Raw genomic sequence first — 19,666 nt, 5'->3', positions numbered from 1 at the left:
CTTTGCTCAGGTATTTCTTATTTTTAAACATAATTCTCATTTATGCCCAAGGTCACACATCAGAGTTATATGCACACACTCACACAGCTTAAGGAAAGACTATCTTGCTTTCTATCACATTTCTGGCTTCATAAATAACATAATTTTAATAACAGAATATACCATTTTATTGCAAATCAAGTTATGAGAAATAGCATTCTTACCCTGTTTAATATGAATAAAATTAATTAAATCAGATCTATATCAATGTAAACTTGACTGCTCTTTAGTAATCTATCTTATGTGATGCATGCAAATTTATTCTCAGTGGTTTTTATAATATTCTTCAAAATGAATATTGACACAAATTTAACAATAAAGTCATACTTTTAATGACAAGAAATATATCTAATTTGGCTGATTGACTTGAAAATTAGGTTATATGATGAAACATTTTTCATCAGTTGAATGAGCCAAATCAGTAGCTCCAAGATTTTGACAAAATTTTATTTAAGGTCCACAAGATAAAAGCATTAATGTTAGTTCTATTACAAAAGATGTGTAAGTAAAAATTTTTTATTCTCTCAATTTGTTCTGAGACAGATTTAATAATATGCCTCTAAGTGTAAGGATAGGAGGTAAAATAATATTTATTTAAAAGTCTTGGCCTTTTTAGTGTACTTCAAAAAATGAGACATTAAACAATAAACCCGTTCTCAAGTTGAATGGTTTCTAATTATTTGCTTTTGACAAAACTGTAGGGAGACGTAACCAAAGCGATAGATCCTTAAGATTTATTTATTTATTTTATGTTTTGGACATGCCATCTAAAAGGAGTTCAAAGAATTGTTTGCCAGTGCTTTAAGAAAATTATTTCCCTTCTTATCTACTTTTTTACGTGTGTGTGTGCGTGTGTGTGTGTGTGTGTGTGTGTGTGTGTGTTTCAGATTCTTGCTCTGTCACGCAGGCTGGCTGGAGTGCAGTGGTGCCATCTCAGTTCACTGCAACCTCCGCCTCCCGGGTTCAAACAATTTTCATGCCTCAGCCTCCCAAGTAGCTGGGATTACAGGCAAACACCATCCCGCCCAGCTAATTTATTTTTATTTTTATTTTATTTTTTGAGATGGAGTCTCACTCTAACGCCCAGGCTGGAGTGTAGCGGCATGATCTCAGCTCATTGTAACCTCCGCTTCCTGGGTTCAAGTGATTCTTCTGCCTCAGTCTCCCAGGTAGCTGGGATTACAGGCATGTACCACCACATCCAGCTAATTTTTTTGTATTTTTACTAGAGACAGGTTTTCACCATGTTGGCCAGGCTGGTCTTGAACTCCTGACCTGAGGTGATCTGCCCACCTCGGCCTTCCAAAGTGCTGGGATTATAGATATGAGCCACCACGCCCCGCCCCCACCTACTTATTTATGGGAAGAAACGTTCTCTGTGTTCACATCTATAAAAAAGAAAAGAAGGAATAGAAATGGTTCTAGACCTCATCTCTTCCCAGTAGTATGTAATATTTGTGAGTATATGAACTTGCTGGCAGTAAGTATCTCCATCCATCTAATTGAGATGTATTAAAATTACTTTAAAATTATAATCATACATCAAAGTTAAAATATATTTGTGTTGTTTTGTTCAGTTGTATACTACTAATAACTTGCGATACTTACATCTAGAAGGTTTTTTTCTTTTACATTTAGAGCCTAGTAGTCAGAGGAAAAACAACTGTACTCACATATGTGTTACAGAGTACAAAAAGATGCTCAAAAAAAGACTTTAACACATAGAAACACATTATAATAAAATTCTGAGGTGAAAGAAAAGCAGAAATAGAGGTTCAAAGAGATACAATAATAATGTTAGATTTCTGATTGTAAAAGAAAAGCTTGTTTGTGGGTTTTTTCTTTTTTTTTTTTTTTTTGAGACAGGGTCTCACTCTGTTGCTCAGCCTGGAATGCAGCGATGCAAGGCCAGGCTCAAGTAATCCTCTCACCTCAGCCTCCTGCGTAGCTGGGACTACAGGTATGCAACACCACACACAGCCAATTTTTTGTGTGTTTTGTAGAGATGGAGTTTTGCCATGTTGCCCAGGCTGGTTTTGAACCCCTGGGTTCAAGCAATCTTCCCGCCTCAGCCTCCCAAAACGGTGAAATTACAGGTGTGGACCACTGTGCCAGGCCTCATTTGTGTATTTTTTAAAACGGGTGATAGTGGGGAGGCAAATTTCTGGGATATTGCATGGATAATAAAGTCATTTAAAACAATGACGCAGCTGTTTTATTTTCAAGTATAAATTTGTATAATACATTGAGCATCTTTTGCAATCATTTAATCTTAAATATAAATAGTAAATTAAAGTTCAGGTAAATTAGAAACATATAAAGAAGGATGGTTTTCAGACTTCTTTTTTAGTGAGTATGAGAGTGAACATTTTTGAATCGCACTGACTTAGTTTCTGAGAGTGGACCTCAGCAGGTCTGTGAAAGCAAATGGCCAAGCCTTGACCTGTGGCTCTCAGCACCTCACTGCCAGGGGCTGCTCAACCCTGGCCTCAGGGGATCTCTCTCAGCCACCGCAAGAAAGAGAGTGGTTGGGTCCACAGAGCACAGTCAGGCAACACTGCCCTTCAGACTAGTTTGCTCGATTCCATTAAACATGGCTCTTTTCTCAAAGTGTATTTACCAAACACCATACAGGTATTGAGCGACTTACCACCTATGCAACTGACGACCATTCGACTTTACGACCCCAATCGCTAGCCACGACTGCTCCGCGTCTGGCAGCGCAAACATGGCCCAGCTGGGCGTACGACAGTGCGGACCAGCTTCCGGCAGCACTACCATCTCCACGTGCACCATTTCAACTGTACCTGTATAGTATTCACTGTGTACCTGGCACTGTTCCAATTGCCTTACAAATATTAACTTATTTAAGCATCATAAAAAACCCTATGAGTTAAGTAACAATGTTATCCCCACTTAACAGATGAGGAAATTGAGGCATAGTGAGATTAAGTAACTTGCTAAAGGTCGCACAGATAATAAATGGTAGAACCAGGACTTCTTATACATTGGTCTCTTTTTAAAAAGGGGAGCAGAAAGAAGTTATTGTAGTCTCTATATTTAAGTAGATGCTCATCAGAATTCTTTTTTTTTTCTTTTTTGAGACAGAGTCTCACTCTGTTGCCAGGTGCCAGGCTAGAGTGCAGTGGTGCAATCTCGGCTCACTGCAACCTCTGCTTCCCGGGTTCAGGCAATTCTCCTGCCTCAGCCTCCCAAGTAGCTGGGAACACAGGTGAGAGCCACCATGATCAGCTAATTTTTGTATTTTTTAAGTAGAGAACCATGGTCTTGATCTCTTGACCTTGTGATCTGCCCACCTCAGCCTCCCAAAGTGCTGGGATTACAGGCGTGAGCCATTGCGCCCAGCCAGAATTATTTGTCTCCAGTCCTATTTCTTTCTTTCTTTTTCTTTTCTTTCTTTCTTTCTTTTTTTCTTCCTGAGGCAGTTTTGCTCTTGTCGCCCAGGCTGGAGTGCAATGGTGCCATCTCGGCTCACTGCAACCTCTGCCTCTCGGGTTCAAGTGATTCTCCTGCCTCAGCCTCCTGAGTAGCTGGGATTACAGGCATGTGCCACCTGGCCCAGCTAATTTTGTATTTTTAGTAGAGATGGGATATCACCATGTTGGCCAGGCTTATCTTGAACTCCTGGCCTCAGTTGATCTGCCGTCTCAGCCTCCCAAGGTGCTGGGATTACCACCGCAACCAGCCCCAGTCCTGTTTCTATACCCAACCTTTGCCTGGCTTACAAATAGACTGGATTTACCTGTGGGGATCCCAGGAATCTAGTACAGAATTAAGAGGCATTGGGATTGAATCTCAGTGGCCTGGTTACTGACGCTGGCACTCACAGCCTATGAATCACCATACAAATGTCTTATTCAGAAGCTGAGGTGGAGACGGAGGCTGAGGTGGAGACGGAGGGAGGCTGGATAATTAGTATTGCAGGTCACTAGTGAAAGGCCTCAGAAAGCATCAAACCGTCCCAAGAAATTATTTTTCCTGGCCTTCTCCATACAACCTCGTAATTCCAATTTCAGATGTTTGGAGTGGGCAAAATGCTCTTACGATTTCCTTTGCAGCAATGAGGAAAGCACATTACCCTGACAGCGGTGCTGAGAAGAGAAACCATTTTTTCTTCTGTCTGCTGCCTCTGTCTTCCCAACAGCTTCCATTAAATTTGCCATTTGACACAGGTAGAGTGTGGCAAAAGACACAGCAAGAACTTTGAGAGTGAAAAATACCTTAAGAAGTGTGCCACTAAAGAAAAACCACTTTAAAAAATACAAGCCCTTCTTCAAAACACCAATTCCTCCTTCCTGCAAAACAACGTAACTATCCTTTTTTATTTTTGGAGACAGAATCTCACTCTACCCCCTAGGCTGGAGTGCAGTGGCGTGATCCCGGCTCACTGCAACCTCTGCCTCCCCCGTTCAAGCGATTCTCCTGCCTCAGCCTCCCAAGTAGCTGGGTTTATGGCAGATGCCGGCTAATTTTTGTATTTTTAGTAGAGACAGGGCTTCACCATGTTGGCCAGGCTAGTCTCAAACTCCTGATCTCAGGTGATCTGTCCGTCTTGGCCTCCCAGTGTGCTGGGGCTACAGGTGTGAGCCACCACGCCCAGCCCAACGTAACTATCTTTTTAAAAAGTTCTTCATTTATAGACCGATTAGTATCTATTACTGTACCTTCTGACAAACTATACTTCTGGGCAACTCTGGGACGTTTTCATGTCCTTGGTATTGCGTAGGATACTTTGGAGCTCGGAGCCAGTCCCACATCCTGGACTTGGCCTCCCACCCCAGTCCGTTACGGGGATTGACAAAGATCATCTCCTTTCACCAAAACTTGACTCAGCCTCCCCTGAGTCCTCTGCCTGACTGGTCCTGAGGTCCCGACCTTGGGCCTTTCTTTCTGTCCTTGTAGAATCCAGTTTGAGCAAGAATCCTACTAAATCAGTCAAGCAAAGTGCCCCACCCTTGGTATCTGGTCACCTGCCGTGATAGCTTATCACCCTGGCCTGCCTTCAGCAAAAATCCTACCAAGACAGGAACTCTCCATCCTTGATATTTTGTTTTAGTAATTTTTCATCCACTGCCCCCGCCCTGCTCCTTGGCTGTCAGTCCCTGCTTGCTGCTACAGTCAGAGTTGAGTCCAATTCTCTCCCCTGGTGCTACTCCATTGCAGTGATCCCTGTACCTAAGGCCATGGGCCCCTTGAATAGTCCACAGTACTGTCTTTAACAAGTGTTTGGATACATTTCTTCTTCTTCTTCTTCTTTTTGAGATGAAGTCTCACATTGTCACTCAAGCTGGAGAGCTGTGGCATGATCTCGGACTGCAACCTCTGCCTCCCAGGTTCAAATGATTCTCCTGCCTCAGACTCCCAAGTAGCTGGGACTACAGGCACCTGCCACCATGCTTGGCTAATATTTCTTTTTTTTTTTTTTTTGAGATGGAGTCTCGCTCTGTTGCCTAGGCTGGAGTGCAGTGGCACGATCTTGGCACACTGCAACCTCCACCTCCGGAGTTCAAGAGATTCTCATGCCTCAGTTATTTAAGTTGCTGGGACTACAGGCATATGCCACCTTAACTGGCTAATTTTTTGTATTTTTAGTAGAGATGGGGGTTTCACCATGTTGGCCAGGCTGGTCTCGAACTCCTGACCTTCAAGTGATCTGCCCGCCTCAGCCTCCCAAAGTGCTGGGATTACAGGTGTGAGCCACTGCGCCCTCCTACATCTTTTCTTTAACAGGACAGACCACACAGGCTATTATCAATCCTGGTAAGAAGGCTGCTGGGATCAGCCAGGTCCTAGCCCGCCACTAACCAGACTTACATGTTTTAGAAAGATTTTCCAGCACTTCAGTTTTACTGCAAAAGATTAAATTGCCTTCTAGTTGTCTGCATTGGGAACATCAAAAGAACTGGAGTGAAAAACACACTGGCTTTAGGGGAGCTGTGCCAGTTTCAGGCCCTACCAGTGGCATTGGACAGCCCTGTCTGTGAGTGATGGGACAGGTGGTTATTAACAAGAATGAACGATTATTAACAAGAATGTGTGCTCCAACTCTTCCCTGTTCTCTGCCTTGCAAAAAGGAATTGAATATGGTCACACACCGCATCACAGAGTTTCTGTGTATGATAGGCCACATATATGAGGGTGGTCTTATAAAATCATAACGGAGCTGAAAAGTTGCTATCGCCTAGTGACATTGCAGTGCAATGCGTTACTTACATGTTTATGAGTAATGCATTGATGATTGGTGATGCTGATGTAAACAAACTTTCTGCTCTGCCAGTCCTATAAAAATCTACACATACAATATGCCATATGTACAGTACATAATACTTGATAATAATAAATTGACTGTGTTACTGGTTTCTGTATTTACTATACCACATTTTTATTGTTATGTTAGAGTGTACTCCAGCTTATGTACAAAGAAAAGTTAACTGTAAAGCAGCCTCAGGCAGGTCCTTCAGGAGGTGCCCAGAAGAAGGTATTGTTGTCATAGGGGATGACAACTCCATGCATGGCATTGCCCCAAAGACGTTCCAGTGGGATGAGCTGTGGAAGGAGAAGACGGTGATGATCCTGACCCCGTGGAGGTCTACGCTAACGTGTATGTGTGTCTTAGCTTTTAACCAAGAGTAGGCTGGGTGGTAGCTCACACCAGTAATCCCAGGACTTTAGGAGGCTGAGGCAGGAGGATCGCTTGAGCTCAGGTGGTCAAGTCCAGTCTAGGCAACATGAGACCCTCATCTCTACAAAAAATTTAAAAATTAGCCAGATGTGGTGGGGCACGCCTATAGTCCAAGCTATTTAGGAGGCTGGGACAGGGGGATTGCTTGAACCCAAGAGGTTGAGGCAGAAATGAGCCGTGATTTGACCACTGCTCTCCAGCCTGGGTGACAGAGCAAGATCCTGTCTCAGGAAAAAAAGTAAAAAAGTTTAAAAAGTAAAACAGATTTTAAAAATGTTAAAAAGATTTTAGAATAAGGGTATAAGGAAAATATTTTTATACAGCTATACAGTATGTGTTTACTGTTTTGTTTTGGTTTGGGTTTTTTTGAGACAGAGTCTTGCCCTTTTGCCAGGCGCCAAGCTGGGGTGCACTGGCACAACCTTGGTTCACCGCAACCTCCACCTCTCGGGTTCAAGCAATTCTCCTGCCTCAGCCTCCCGAGTAGCTGGGACTACAGGCGTGCACCAACACGCCCAGCTAATTTTTGTATTTTAGTAGAGATGGGGTTTCACCATGTTGGCCAGGATGGTCTCGACCTCTTGACTTTGTGATCCACCCACCTCAGCCTCCCAAAGTGCTGGGATTACAGGTGTGAGCCACTGCACCTGGCACAATGTGTTTTAAGCTAAATGTTATTATGAAAGAGTCAAAAAGTTTTAAAAGATCAACAAGTTTAACATGTAAAAAAGCTACAGTAAGCTAAAGTTAATGGATCATTGAAAAAAGAACAAAAATTTAAATAAATGTAGTGTAGCCTTACTTACAGCATTTATAAAGTCTGCAGTAGTGTACAGTAATGTCCTAGGCCTTCACATTCACTCACCACTCACTCACTCAGAGCAACTTACAGTCCTGTGAGCTCCATTCACGGTAAGTACCTTATGCAAGTATTCCATTTTTTATCTTTTAGACCATATTTTTACCGTATATATTCTATGTTTAGATACACACACGCTTCCCAATGTGTTCCAATTGCCTATAGTGCTCAGTACAGTCACACACTATACTGGTTTGCAGCCTAGAAATTGGTGTGTAGCCTATTACTGAGCCATATAGCCTAGACGGGTGGTAGGTTGTACTATCTAGATTTGTGTAGGTACACTCTGCGATGTTCACACAAGAATGAAATTGCCTAGCAGTGCATTTCTTAGAACATGTCCCCATTGTTAAGGGACACATGACTATAATAAAAAGTTGAAGGCTGGGCGCTGTGGCTCATGCCTGTAATCCAGCACTTCAGGAGGCTGAGGCAGACAGATCACAAGATCAGGAGTTTGAGACCAGCCTGGCCAGTAGGGTGAAATACCATCTCTACTAAAAATACAAAAAATTAGCTGGGCATGGTGGCACATGCCTGTAGTCCCAGCTACTCAGGAGGCTAAGGCAGGAGAAGTGCTTAAACCTAGCAGGCGGAGATTGCAGGGAGCCAAGATAGTGCTACTGCACCTCCAGCCTGGGCGACAGAGCAAGACTCTGTCTCAGTGAAATAAAATAAAAATATAAAAATAAAAAGTTGAGACACTGAAGGGAAGGGAAGGGAGAGAGGATATTCTTTGTGGCCTAAGAATATATAGAGAGGGATGAAGCCTATCGCATTAGATAGGGGAGAATTTAGGAGCTATGTGTTGCTGGAGTGTTCTGCATTCGATCTTCTTTAATCTTGTTTTGAAAGATGTAAATCAGAGATTAAAGTATTTTTTTTTTAATTTCCTTTGATTGTTTAGATGTGCTTCTTTGAAGGTAAACTTGCACTGATACTTGATGGGTCACACAGACTTACAGTGAAAAAGAGCTTCAGGAAAATCAGAAGAGAAATCTGAGCAATAATTAAAAACGCATTGTATTAGTCTGTTCTCACACTGCTAATAAAGACATATCTGAGTCTGGGTAATTTATAAAGAAAAGAGGTTTAATGGACTCACAGTTCCATGTGGCTAGGGAGGCCTCACAATCATGGCAGAAGTCAAAGGAAGAGCAAAAGGACACCTTACATGGCGGCAGGCAGGAGGGAGTTTAGAAACTGCCCTTTCTAATACCATCAGATCGCCTGGGACTTATTCACCACCACAAGAACAGCTTGGGAAAGACCTGCTCCCATGATTCAATTACCTTGCTTTCCTGACCCATGTAAATCCCCGGTCTACATTGCCCTTCATAATGGCTGTGTAGCATTTTCTAGTTATTACAACTATTTGTGAACACATCTATTCTCCTTAACTATTAATAATGTAAGCAATTTGAGGGTAGGACATACTATATTTTACCTTTTAACCCTTAGGGTCACAATGCCATAGTTTGAATGTTTGTGTCCTTCCCCCACCGCCCAAATTCATGCATTGAAATCTTAATTCCCAAGGTATTGGGAGATGAAGCCTTTGGGAGGTGATTAGGTCACAAGGGTGGGGCCCTTATGAATGGGGTTAGCGTCCTTATAAAAGAGGCCCCAGAGAGACCTCTCACCCCTTCCAACTTGTGAGGACACAGGTAGAAGACACCATCTATGAACCAGGAAGTGGGCGCTCATCAGGCACCGAATCTGCTGACATCCTGATTTTAGACTTTCCAGCCTCCAGAATTATGAGGTATAAATTTTGGTTGTTTATAAACACTCAGTTTATGGTATTTTGTTATAACAGCTCCAACAGACTGAGGAGCCCTCAGGGTCTCCTACTTTTTTTCTTTCTTTCTTTCTAACCTTTATTTTAGTTTCAAGGGTACATGTGTCAGTTTGTTATATAGGTAAACTCATGTCACAGGGGTTTGTTGTTCAGGTTATTTTGTCACCCAGGTACTAAGCCTAGTAGTACTCAAGAGTTACTTTCCCCAATCCTCTCCTTCCTCCCACCCTCCACCCTCAAGTGTCTGTTGTTCCTTTCCTTGTGTCCATGAGTTCTCATCATTTAGCTCCCACTTATAAGTCAGAACATGCAGTATTTGGTTTTCTGTTCCTGTGCTAGTTTGCTAAGGAAAATTGCCTGCAGTTCCATCCACATTCCTGCAAAAGACAGGATCTCATCCTTTTCATGGCTGCATCATATTCCATGCTGTAGATGTACCACATTTTCCTTATCAAATCTGTAATTAATGGGCATTTAGGTTGATTCCATGTCTTTGCTATTATGAATAGGGGTGATAGTGAATAGTGCTGCAATAAACATTTGTGTGCATGTGTGTTTATGATAGAATGATTTATTAATATATTCCTTTGGCTATATACCCAGAAATGGTATTGCTGGGTAGAATGGCATTTCTGCTTTTAGCCCTTTGAGAAATCGCCACGCTGCTTTCCACAACAGTTGAACTAATTTACACTCCCCCTAAGAATGTGGACTGTTCCCTTTTCTCCACAACGTTGCCAGCATCTGTTATTTTTTGACTTTTTAATAATAGCTATTCTGACTGGTGTGAGATGGTAACTCACTGTGGTTTTGATTTGCATTTCTCTAATGATCAGTGATATTGAGCATTTTTTCATATGCTTGTTGTCCTACTTTCTAAGATCACACTAAGTACGTTACATAAATACTTGCATGAATGGACTCATTGCATTGGTGTGATCTCAGCTCACTGCAACCTCTGCCTCCTGGGCTTAAGTAGTCCTCCCATCTCAGCCTCCCAAGAAGCTGGGACCACAGGTATGTACCACCACACCTGGCTAATTAAAACAATTCTCTTTTGTACAGACAGGGACTTGCTACTGGCTTCAAGCGATTCACCTAGGCCTCATATTTGTATTACTCTAGGAATGCATGGGGGGTTCTGGAGTCCACCAGACCCCTGGACCTCTTCTCTCCCTTGCAGTGGCTCTGACAGCTGGGTCCACAGTGGGGCTCCATCCGCATTAGTAACTCCTTGGGTAATCTGACATGTTTTTTTCTGGAGGAGCTTTCTAATAAATATACAGTCATCACCTCACTTCCCACCAAAAGGCTCCCAGCTCTTAAGCAGATGATAGTTCTTGGATAACACCATGAAACCTTTCAAAACCTCTAACGCTGGGGGAGAGAGTAAGGGAAAAAGAAGTCTATCATCAGCTACCAGTGGTTATGCTTGCTTTTTTGTTCCTCTTCACTATCTTCTAAGCACTGGGAGTGTCTTCTAGGCACCATAGGGTGCATGCTGCCTGGGAGCCTGGTGGGTGTTGGCACTCCAATTAGCATCTGGGTTCAGGGACTGCTGGAAAGCACCCCTGCTGCTCCACCCCCAGGTCGCACGTGAGGCCCAACTGCAAGACGGGAGCCTTGGCTTCCAAAACCCGATCCTCCAAAATGTGGGCTTATGTAACTTATTTGTTTATTTTTAAGCCAGCCCTGTCCAAGTGGAGAATATTTAAGACTCCCTTTTAGAGAAAATTTGGATCTCAACATTATTATTAACTAAATCAGCAAGCAACGGTTTTGTAAAATTTCCAAGCGGCACAGTTCTGTGGACTTAGAGCTTCCTGTCCTTGGTGGAATTAGATCGCACAGTGGGTTCTTGAAATTGTTCCTGGGGTTTCACTCTCACTCCCTCCTGTGCCCCACGGACACTGGCCTGAGTCTAAGGGGGTCTGGGACTTCTTTTCCTTTTTAATACAGGGTCATGCTCTGCCACCCAGGCTGAAGTGCATTGGTGTGATCTCAGCTCACTGCAACCTCTGCCTTCTGGGCTCAAGCAGTTCTCCCACCTCAGCCTCCCAAGAAGCTGGGACTATAGGCATGCACCCCCACACCTGGCTAATTAAAAAAAATTTTTTTGTACAGACATGGACTTGCTACTGGCTTCCAGCGATTCACCTTGGCCTCCCAAAGTGCTGGGATTACTGGTGTGTGCCACCATGCCCAGCCTGGGCCTGCGACTTCTGCATTGGAGCCCCCTCCATCTGATAAGGGGCCGTGGAGTCCCTGTTCTATAACTGAGTCCAGTGGTTCTCCAGCTAGCACAGTTGCTGGGGCCTCTGGAAGACACGCCGCTCTTCACAGAGCACAGTAAAACAGAAAACATAAGACATATCTTTGGGTCAGATCAGATCACTTTATATTAGATTCTAAACACGGGGGCACCATATGCCAAGGGTCTGATATAAATGTCGGTGGAGATGTTCACTGCTGTCTGATTTCTCTCTGGAAAAACACTAAAAACAATCTAAATGTTCAGCAAGGGTAGCTAATAAATTGTGGCCATTTTCTTTTCTTTTTTTTTTTTTTTTGAGACGGAGTTTCACTCTTGTTACCCAGGCTGGAGTGCAATGGTGCGACCTTGGCTCACCGCAACCTCCGCCTCCTGGGTTCAGGCAATTCTTCTTGCCTCAACCTCCTGAGTAGCTGGGATTACAGGCATGCGCCACCATGCCCAGCTAATGTTTTGTATTTTTTAGTAGAGATGGGGTTTCACCATGTTGACCAGGATGGTCTCGATCTCTTGACCTCATGATCCACCCGCCTCGGCCTCCCAAAGTGCTGGGATTACAGGCGTGAGCCACCGCGCCCGGCCGGCCATTTTCAATCCATCCATCAAAGTCATTAAGATTCTTTGCAGAGCCTTTAATAATGTGAGGGAAGTGTTTATGATTTGTTAGGTTAAAAAAAAGTCATATGACATATGAGGGCAATGGTGTTTATTACATGTGCAGAGACTCTTAGAAAATAATATACTACAATTTTAGAAGAGGTTATATCCCTGAATGATGGCATTATGGGTTGTTTTTATTGCTTTATTTTTATTGTTCCGCATTTTCAATTTTTCTAAAATAAGTATATATTACTGTGATCATCAGAAAATAAAATGATTAGAAGGTAGCCGACTTTCTTAGTGATGGTGGATTTGGGTTCACATTTTCTCTTCCTTTCTTTCTTTTCTTTCTTTCTTTCTCCCTTTCTTTCTTTCTTTCTTTCTTTCTTCCTTCCTTCCTTCCTTCCTTCCTTCCTTCCTTCCTTCCTTCCTTCCTTTCTTTCTCACTCTCTCTCTTTTTTTATTGAGACAGGGCCTCACCTTTGTTGCACAGGCTGGAGTGCAGTGGTGCAATCTCGGCTCACTACAACCTCAACCTCCCGTGTTCAAGTGATCCTCCCACCTCAGCCTCCCAAATAGCTGGGACTACAGGTGCACAACACCAGGCCCAGCTAATTTTTTGTATTTTTAGTAGAGACGGGGTGTCACAATGTTACCCAGGCTTGTCTTGAACTCCTGTTCTCAAGTGATCTGCCCGCCTCTGCCTCCCAAAGTGCTGGGATTACAGGCATGAGCCACTGTGCCCGGCCCACATTTTCTTTAGATACCATTTTTCTTGGTCCTTACTCTGCTCTTCACCCTCTCATGGCTCCTCCAAGGAGAGGCTAGAGGGAAAGGCTGGCATTTAAGATGAGAAGGATGAGATGCTCTCCTATGCACAGAGTCACAGTAATTCTCCCTGGGGACCTGGAGGCTTATGAACATCTGGAAGCAGCACACACTCGTCCAGATTCCCGTGTGTAAACTCAGAGTGTCACAAATCTGAGAAGGAAAGAAATCAGACTCACAGCAACTTTACATGTACTGATTCGTCCCATCTTCAGACAAGAAAGGGTTCCAGCAGGACACTCCTCCCCTCGCCCTATTACCGCAGCTTCCGCACCCCTAAAAGAACTTGACTGAAGTGCAGATAGACATCTTCGGGGTCTGGCAAGGCAGCCTGGTTCATACAAGGCAACTGGGCTGCACACGCTGAGCTTTGAAGGTGGTCCCGCCAAGACAGGCCTGGCTGACGCCTTGGGCCAGCCCGTTCCTTCAGTCCTTGTGGGTTTCCTCCATGTGTTAAATGAATGTAATGTGACTCGAAGCTTCTCTTGGAGCTATGTCCCATGACCTCATCTACCACTGCCTGTACATGTGGGGAAGTGCCTGCCTCCAAGCGCTGAAGTATAGTGTTGAAGGGGGACCTTAGCTAGGCATGAGAAGCAAGGCTTTTCTTAAGACTGTTTATAGGAGGGGAGCAGTCTTAGTTGGCAAGCATAGCGATAATTCCATTCAATTACATCCACCAACTGTTTATTGAGTGATTAGCTACATTCCCAGCAAAGCATCCGCGAATCCCCAAATTTCTTAAAGCATGCCTCAGTTTCCCCCATTTGCATCCCATCTAACCCCTTACTTTAATGCTTGTATTCTTTTGTGGTGCTGTGGAGCCAGCACTGGTTTTAAAATCAGTGGGTCTGGCTGAAAATCCCGTCTCTGCTCTAACACTCACAAGCAAGTTGCTTAGTCTCCCTAGGTCTCATTTTCCCTGCCTTTGAAACAGGAATAATAAAGCCAGCTTCAGGGGAGTGCTCTTGAGTAGAGATGCCGGATTGAGCAAAGAGAAGTACAGACACCCAGTCAAACTGAAATGTTAAATAAACAAGAACTTTTTTTAGTTTAAGTATGTCCCATGTAGTATTAAGGACATTCTTATACTAAAAAATTATTTGTTGTTTTTCTAACATTTCAGTTTAACGGGGTGTCCTGCATTTTATCTGACAACCCTATTCTTGAGGCTGAAATGAATGAGGCTGAAATGATTTACCTGAAAGCCCTGCCCATGGGCTCATGAGTTCACTTTTCTGTGCACCTTTCTCTCTCAGGGTGGATCCCACAAGGTGCTCAACACCTTGACCCTTGCATATCAGAGGGAATGAAGACTGTGGGCAGGTGGATGGAGGGAAGGTCAGGATGCTCAGTTAGGGGGTGCATTTACCCCCAAATAGTAAGAGAGCACAAAACCTAGCACTGACATGCTGCTAACCCTCTACTTCATGGACATCTTCAAAGACCTTAGAGAATAGTGTTGTGTGTCTTCAACACACTGTTTGCTGTATGTAGGTTGGTCAGTTGGAGTGACACCACAGGGCCAGGAGGAGCCCTAATGGGGTCACCAACCCCAGGGAAACCCCCATCTAGGCATGATCATTCCATTGGCTTCAGAGGCACTGCAGTGCACATTTGACACTGGGACTTTCCTGGAGGTGATTTTTACACAAAAGGGATAAAGGTAACTGGGTGCATCAGAAACCTCCCTACAACTTGTGGGGAACCCGGGGTGTGATGCAGGCCTGTGCTTTTGCTCCTTTCTTTGCTTTTCTGCTCCCTCTTTGTGGCTTCTCCCTGCTGCCTCCCCCAGACCCAAATCCCCCCCGCACCCCAGCTGAAGCTCCCCCAGTTTGTGGGGTGGAGGTGGGCAGGTGGCAGGTCCACTCTCCTGAGTCATGCATGTCACAAGCTGCCCAGGAGCCCTCAGGACCTCGGGTACAATTTTCCTCCTCCGAGCATCTGAATTCCAGGCGGGGAGCTCAGCTGTCGTCGGCTTCAGGAAATTTTTCCACCAGGATTGAAACTGGGGCCAAGAAAGCGTGACTCTGCGGAAGACATTCGCTTCTGCTCTTCAGATGCACTTTCCCTTCGGTTCAGGCGTTAGAAAATGGGGCCTTTACTCAGTCACAGAGGAAAGTTTTGAATTTCATTACAGTGAGAAAATACATGAAGCGGGGCTGTCAGAGGCTGCATTTCCAAATCTCATGTCTTTTTCTCCTATTCCTTTCCCTTCTGTTATTTACTAGTTTTCTTTAAGTGAATTCATTTTCCATATTTTTTTAGAAAAATTTATTTTAAGTGGCAATATTTATAAAATTTAGGGTTTGATGTGGTCATATATATGTATATATATAATTTTCTCCAACATATGAAAATAAATATACACTGCAAATTTAAAAATGGTCATCTGGGCCGGGCGCAGTGGTTCATGCCTGTAATCCCAGCACTCTGGAAGGACGAGGTGGGTGGATCACATGAGGTTAGAAGTTCAAGACCAGCCTTGCCAACATAGTGAAACCCCATCTCTACTAAAAATACAAAATTTAGCCAGGTGTAGCGGTTTGTGCCTGTAGTCTCAGCTACTCAGGTGGCTGAGGAACGAGAATGGCTTGAAGCCAGAAGGCGGAGGTTGTCATGAGCTGAGATTGCGCCACTGCACTCCAGCATGAGTGACAGAGCGAGACTCCATCTCAAATAAATAAATAAATAAATAAATAAATGCTCATTTGTGTATCATTTAAAACTATCTCTCCAAAACACAGCTCTACTGCATGAAGTTATTTGAAGCCGGGGAGTCCTGCCTTATTCAGTTAAGAGTAGGCAGGGCTGGGCGTGGTGGCTCAAGCCTGTAATCCCAGCACTTTGGGAGGCCGAGGCGGGTGGATCACGAGGTCAACAGATCGAGACCATCCTGGTCAACACGGTGAAACCCCGTCTCTACTAAAAATACAAAAAATTAGCTGGGCATGGTGGCGCATGCCTGTAATCCCAGCTACTCAGGAGGCTGAGGCAGGAGAATTGCCTGAACCCAGGAGGCGGAGGTTGCGGTGAGCCGAGATCGCGCCATTGCACTCCAGCCTGGGTAACAAGAGCGAAACTCCGTCCCAAAAAAAAAAAAAAAAAAAGAGTAGGCAGATCTGAGTGAGAAATTGACTCCATGTCAGTCCCCAGAGAAAGTCCTCCCAGGAGCTCTAGAAATAAGGTATATTCATTGGCCCTGTTTTACAGACAAGGAAGCAGACTTAGGTAAAGGCCATCTCACTAGTAAGTGCAAGTCAGATTCAAACCTGAGCACTCTGAGTTCGGAGACTACGCAATCATCACTCTTGCTCATCTCTTGGGAAAAAACACAGGTGTTGATAACACTGCTTGCCAAGGAAAAAAACAACCAAAGGTCCTGTTGAAGAATGAGTTCATTCTGTACTAAATGGTGAGCACCTCCTTCCTGTAGCTTCTAATCCATTGCTTGCAGCTACCAGCTTGCAGCGGAGTTGGATTACAAAAGTTCATTTAAAAGCGATTTCCCAGTCTCCTTCCTCAGTACTTCCTGCAGTACTTTGTACACACCTCTCCTATTGCGCTTAATACGTTGTCCCTTAGTTCCTCACACATTTCCCTCCTTCACAGGGCTCCGGCTGCCCAAGGACAGGAACCTTGCTTTGTTTATTTTAATATCCTCAGCACCTAGTCCAGTGCCCAGCCCATGGAGACGCAGAATTATACACATGTTGTATTAAATTACAAGTCATTTGTTTGGAACTCAGCACGCATTTCCCCAAGGAAACACATTACAAATGGGAGTGGAAGCGTTCTGTTTCCAACCAGCCCACAAAAATTTATTTAACCCATCTTGTAGCCTACCAAGTTATCTGGAGTCGTGGGTGGGATGAAAGATATAAATCTTCCCCATCTCCTGGGTGTAGGGTTAGATGTAAATAAAATTTCACATAGGTCCGTGTTCATTTTCAACTTCCTCCAAATTGCCCTTTTTTCTGCATCTCCCAGCTATGGGGATCTCTGTCTCCAAGCTTCCTACTCAAAAACTACTGCATGCCGGGTGTGGTGGCTCATGCCTATGATCCCAGCACTTTGGGAGGCCAGGGTCAGATCAGGAAATGGGTTTTAGCTGGTGCTTTTATAACACTTCTCAGAGTTATACCATCTATCAGGCACAGTTCTAAGGACTCTACGTGTATTAATCCAGTTTGTCTTCACAACAACCCCAAAAGGAGAGTGACATTCCAAAAGAGATTTCTAATGGTCAGTTAAAATTAATTATTATTGGCTGGGCGTGGTGGTTCAAGCCTGTAATTCCAGCACTTTGGGAGGCCAAGGTGGGTGGATCACGAGGTCAAGAGATCCAGACCATGGTGAAACCCTGTCTCTACTAAAAAATACAAAAATTAGCTGGTCGTGGTGGTGCATGCCTGTGGTCTTAGCTAATCGGGAGGCTGAGGCAGGAGAATTGCTTGAACCCCGGAAGTGGAGGTTGTAATGAGCCGAGATCGCGCCACTGCACTCCAGCCTGGTGCCTGGCAACAGAGCAAGACTCTGCCTCCAAAAAAAAAAAAATTAATTATTATTTATTCCCTGCTTTCCTTCTTCCAAAAAGGCCTTTGAGGAAAGAATGCTACATTGATAAAATTTCTGGCAGTGTGGATTGGAAAGGACTGTCATTCCCAGGAGGAGACTTTTCAGGGCAAAGAGGGAATTGCTGCTAGATCACCCATGGCAGAAAATTTATCCTGAGAGTCGATTCCCTTATGCTGTTCCTCTTTCCACAGTTTTTCCCCTTCCTCTGCCTCTGAATGTGTGGAATCTGCAAGTGATCCAATTTTTTTTTTCTATCCCTTTCTTTCTTTTTTAATTTTTTTCACAGGGTCCGCGGCAGCTGCAGGGTGGTGGGGGCTGGGCGGACGGCGGCAGCTGTTTGTATGTATGGGACCTCTGTAGTCTTTCTTTGTGAGTCAGGGGCTGTCTGTGTATATCACGAGCTACCACCTGGCAAGACATTTAGTTCCATCCATGTTGTTGAAATGTTTCCTGGATGATATCATCAATGCACAAGGATGGAAGGAGCTTTACGATGTGGATTTCCAGCCTTCGCTGCCCCCTGCCCCGCGCCTCCCCGGCCTTACACAGAAACAGTCTGGGGCGATTTTAACCTTCAGCTTAGCAGGCAGCCTTGGATTTGCTCTCCAGTATTTCCCACTTACCAGATGCAGAGACCTAAAGCCCACGGCGTATACATCGGAACAGAACTGGCAGTGTCGTCATGCAAAATCCCGAGCTTGCCAGTGACAGAGGCAGGCGGCAGCGCGCTCCTCAGCCCCCTTGCTGCGGTGGCCTTGTGATGAAGTCACTGCCCTTCTCTGAGCCTCAGTTTCCTCTTCCATCACACAGAGGGGTGGCTGCACTATCTCTACTCCCTCTGAACTTTAGGACTCTTCGATGATCTGATAAAGGACCCGGACAGATGGCAGTTGATCCTTTCTGATGCCACGCAGGCGTGGACAGTCCTTTGTGCCTATTGTAAGCCTGTTCGAATGTGTCCTCTTCCTTAAAATTGAGAATCGTTCCCTTTGCTAATTATACATTTCTTGTTTTAATTTGAAATTTGTCTCACTCTGGCACCCAAGCTGGAGGGCACAATCACAGCTGGCTGCAGCCTCTAACTCTTGGGGCCCAAAAGATCCTCCTATCTCAGCCTCTCAAGTAGCTTGGGCTATAGGAACATGCCACCCATACTCAACTAATTTGAGACTCTTTTTTATTGTTGTTTGCAGGACTTCTGAAAATATAGATAACATTCTACCCCATATTTCCATTACAGTGATACCTTGCATACCGTATGGTGGCATGTCTGTTTTAACCTAGGTGACTAGTTTTCAAAGATTTAGTGGCAGTGATATTCAATTTTGACATTTATATTTAATAAATATTTCATACGAGCCTCAAAACAAAAATAGGAAGGGAAAGTATACTCATTTTTACGAGTGATGAGATTAAGGATGAATGAGTCTAAATACCTTCAACAATATCACATTACTAAATGGGAGAGGCATGGCGCAAACGCAGGTCCTATGACTCCAAGTCTAATGCTCAAGCCACAGGATTACATATTAATATAAACCACCATCAGCACCCAAAACAACAGCCCCCCCCACCCCCACAGTTGAGTTTCTGCTACATGCTAGACACCTTACTAGGTGCTTTGCATACAATGTCTCTAATCCTTGAAGCAACTATGCAGAGGAAGCATTATCATCCTCAGTTAAGAGACGGAAAAATTGAAGTTAAGAAAGATTAAGCATTAAGATTTGCCTGATGGTTGATTTGTGCTGAAGGCAAAATTGAAACCCAAGGCTGTTCTTTTTTAGTGCTGCCTCTTGCTTAAATATGCATCAACTAAAACGAGAGCCAATATAATTTACTCGTCAGGAGTTTTTAAGGTCCCATAAATTATTGTTCTATGAAAATACAGCGAACAAAAATTACTGGTTGGTTGAATCACAGTCAGCCAAATTAGATCTCACTTAACTGCCTTAAATTTTCCTGTCTGTATCATTCTGCTTCACA

The 19,666-nt window shown here is 44.0% G+C and overlaps 1 long non-coding RNA gene across 1 annotated transcript in view; it reads right to left on the bottom strand.

The window, feature by feature from the left end:
- Positions 1-251: 251 nt before the first annotated feature.
- The window catches only part of LOC119467800, a 21,805-nt gene continuing 2,390 nt past the window's right edge, over positions 252-19,666 (bottom strand). The window contains exons 2-3 of the long non-coding RNA XR_005196422.1: positions 5,624-5,628; positions 252-263 (exon numbers count right to left, since the gene is read on the bottom strand). This is a non-coding gene — a long non-coding RNA (uncharacterized LOC119467800). The remainder of the gene's footprint in view (positions 264-5,623; positions 5,629-19,666) is intronic.

Source organism: Cebus imitator, unplaced genomic scaffold (assembly GCF_001604975.1).
Source record: "Cebus imitator isolate Cc_AM_T3 unplaced genomic scaffold, Cebus_imitator-1.0 Scaffold333, whole genome shotgun sequence".
Taxonomy (NCBI): domain Eukaryota; kingdom Metazoa; phylum Chordata; class Mammalia; order Primates; family Cebidae; genus Cebus; species Cebus imitator.
The sequence above is the reverse complement of the archived record's forward strand: the minus strand, read 5'-3'. Positions and strand labels throughout refer to the sequence as shown.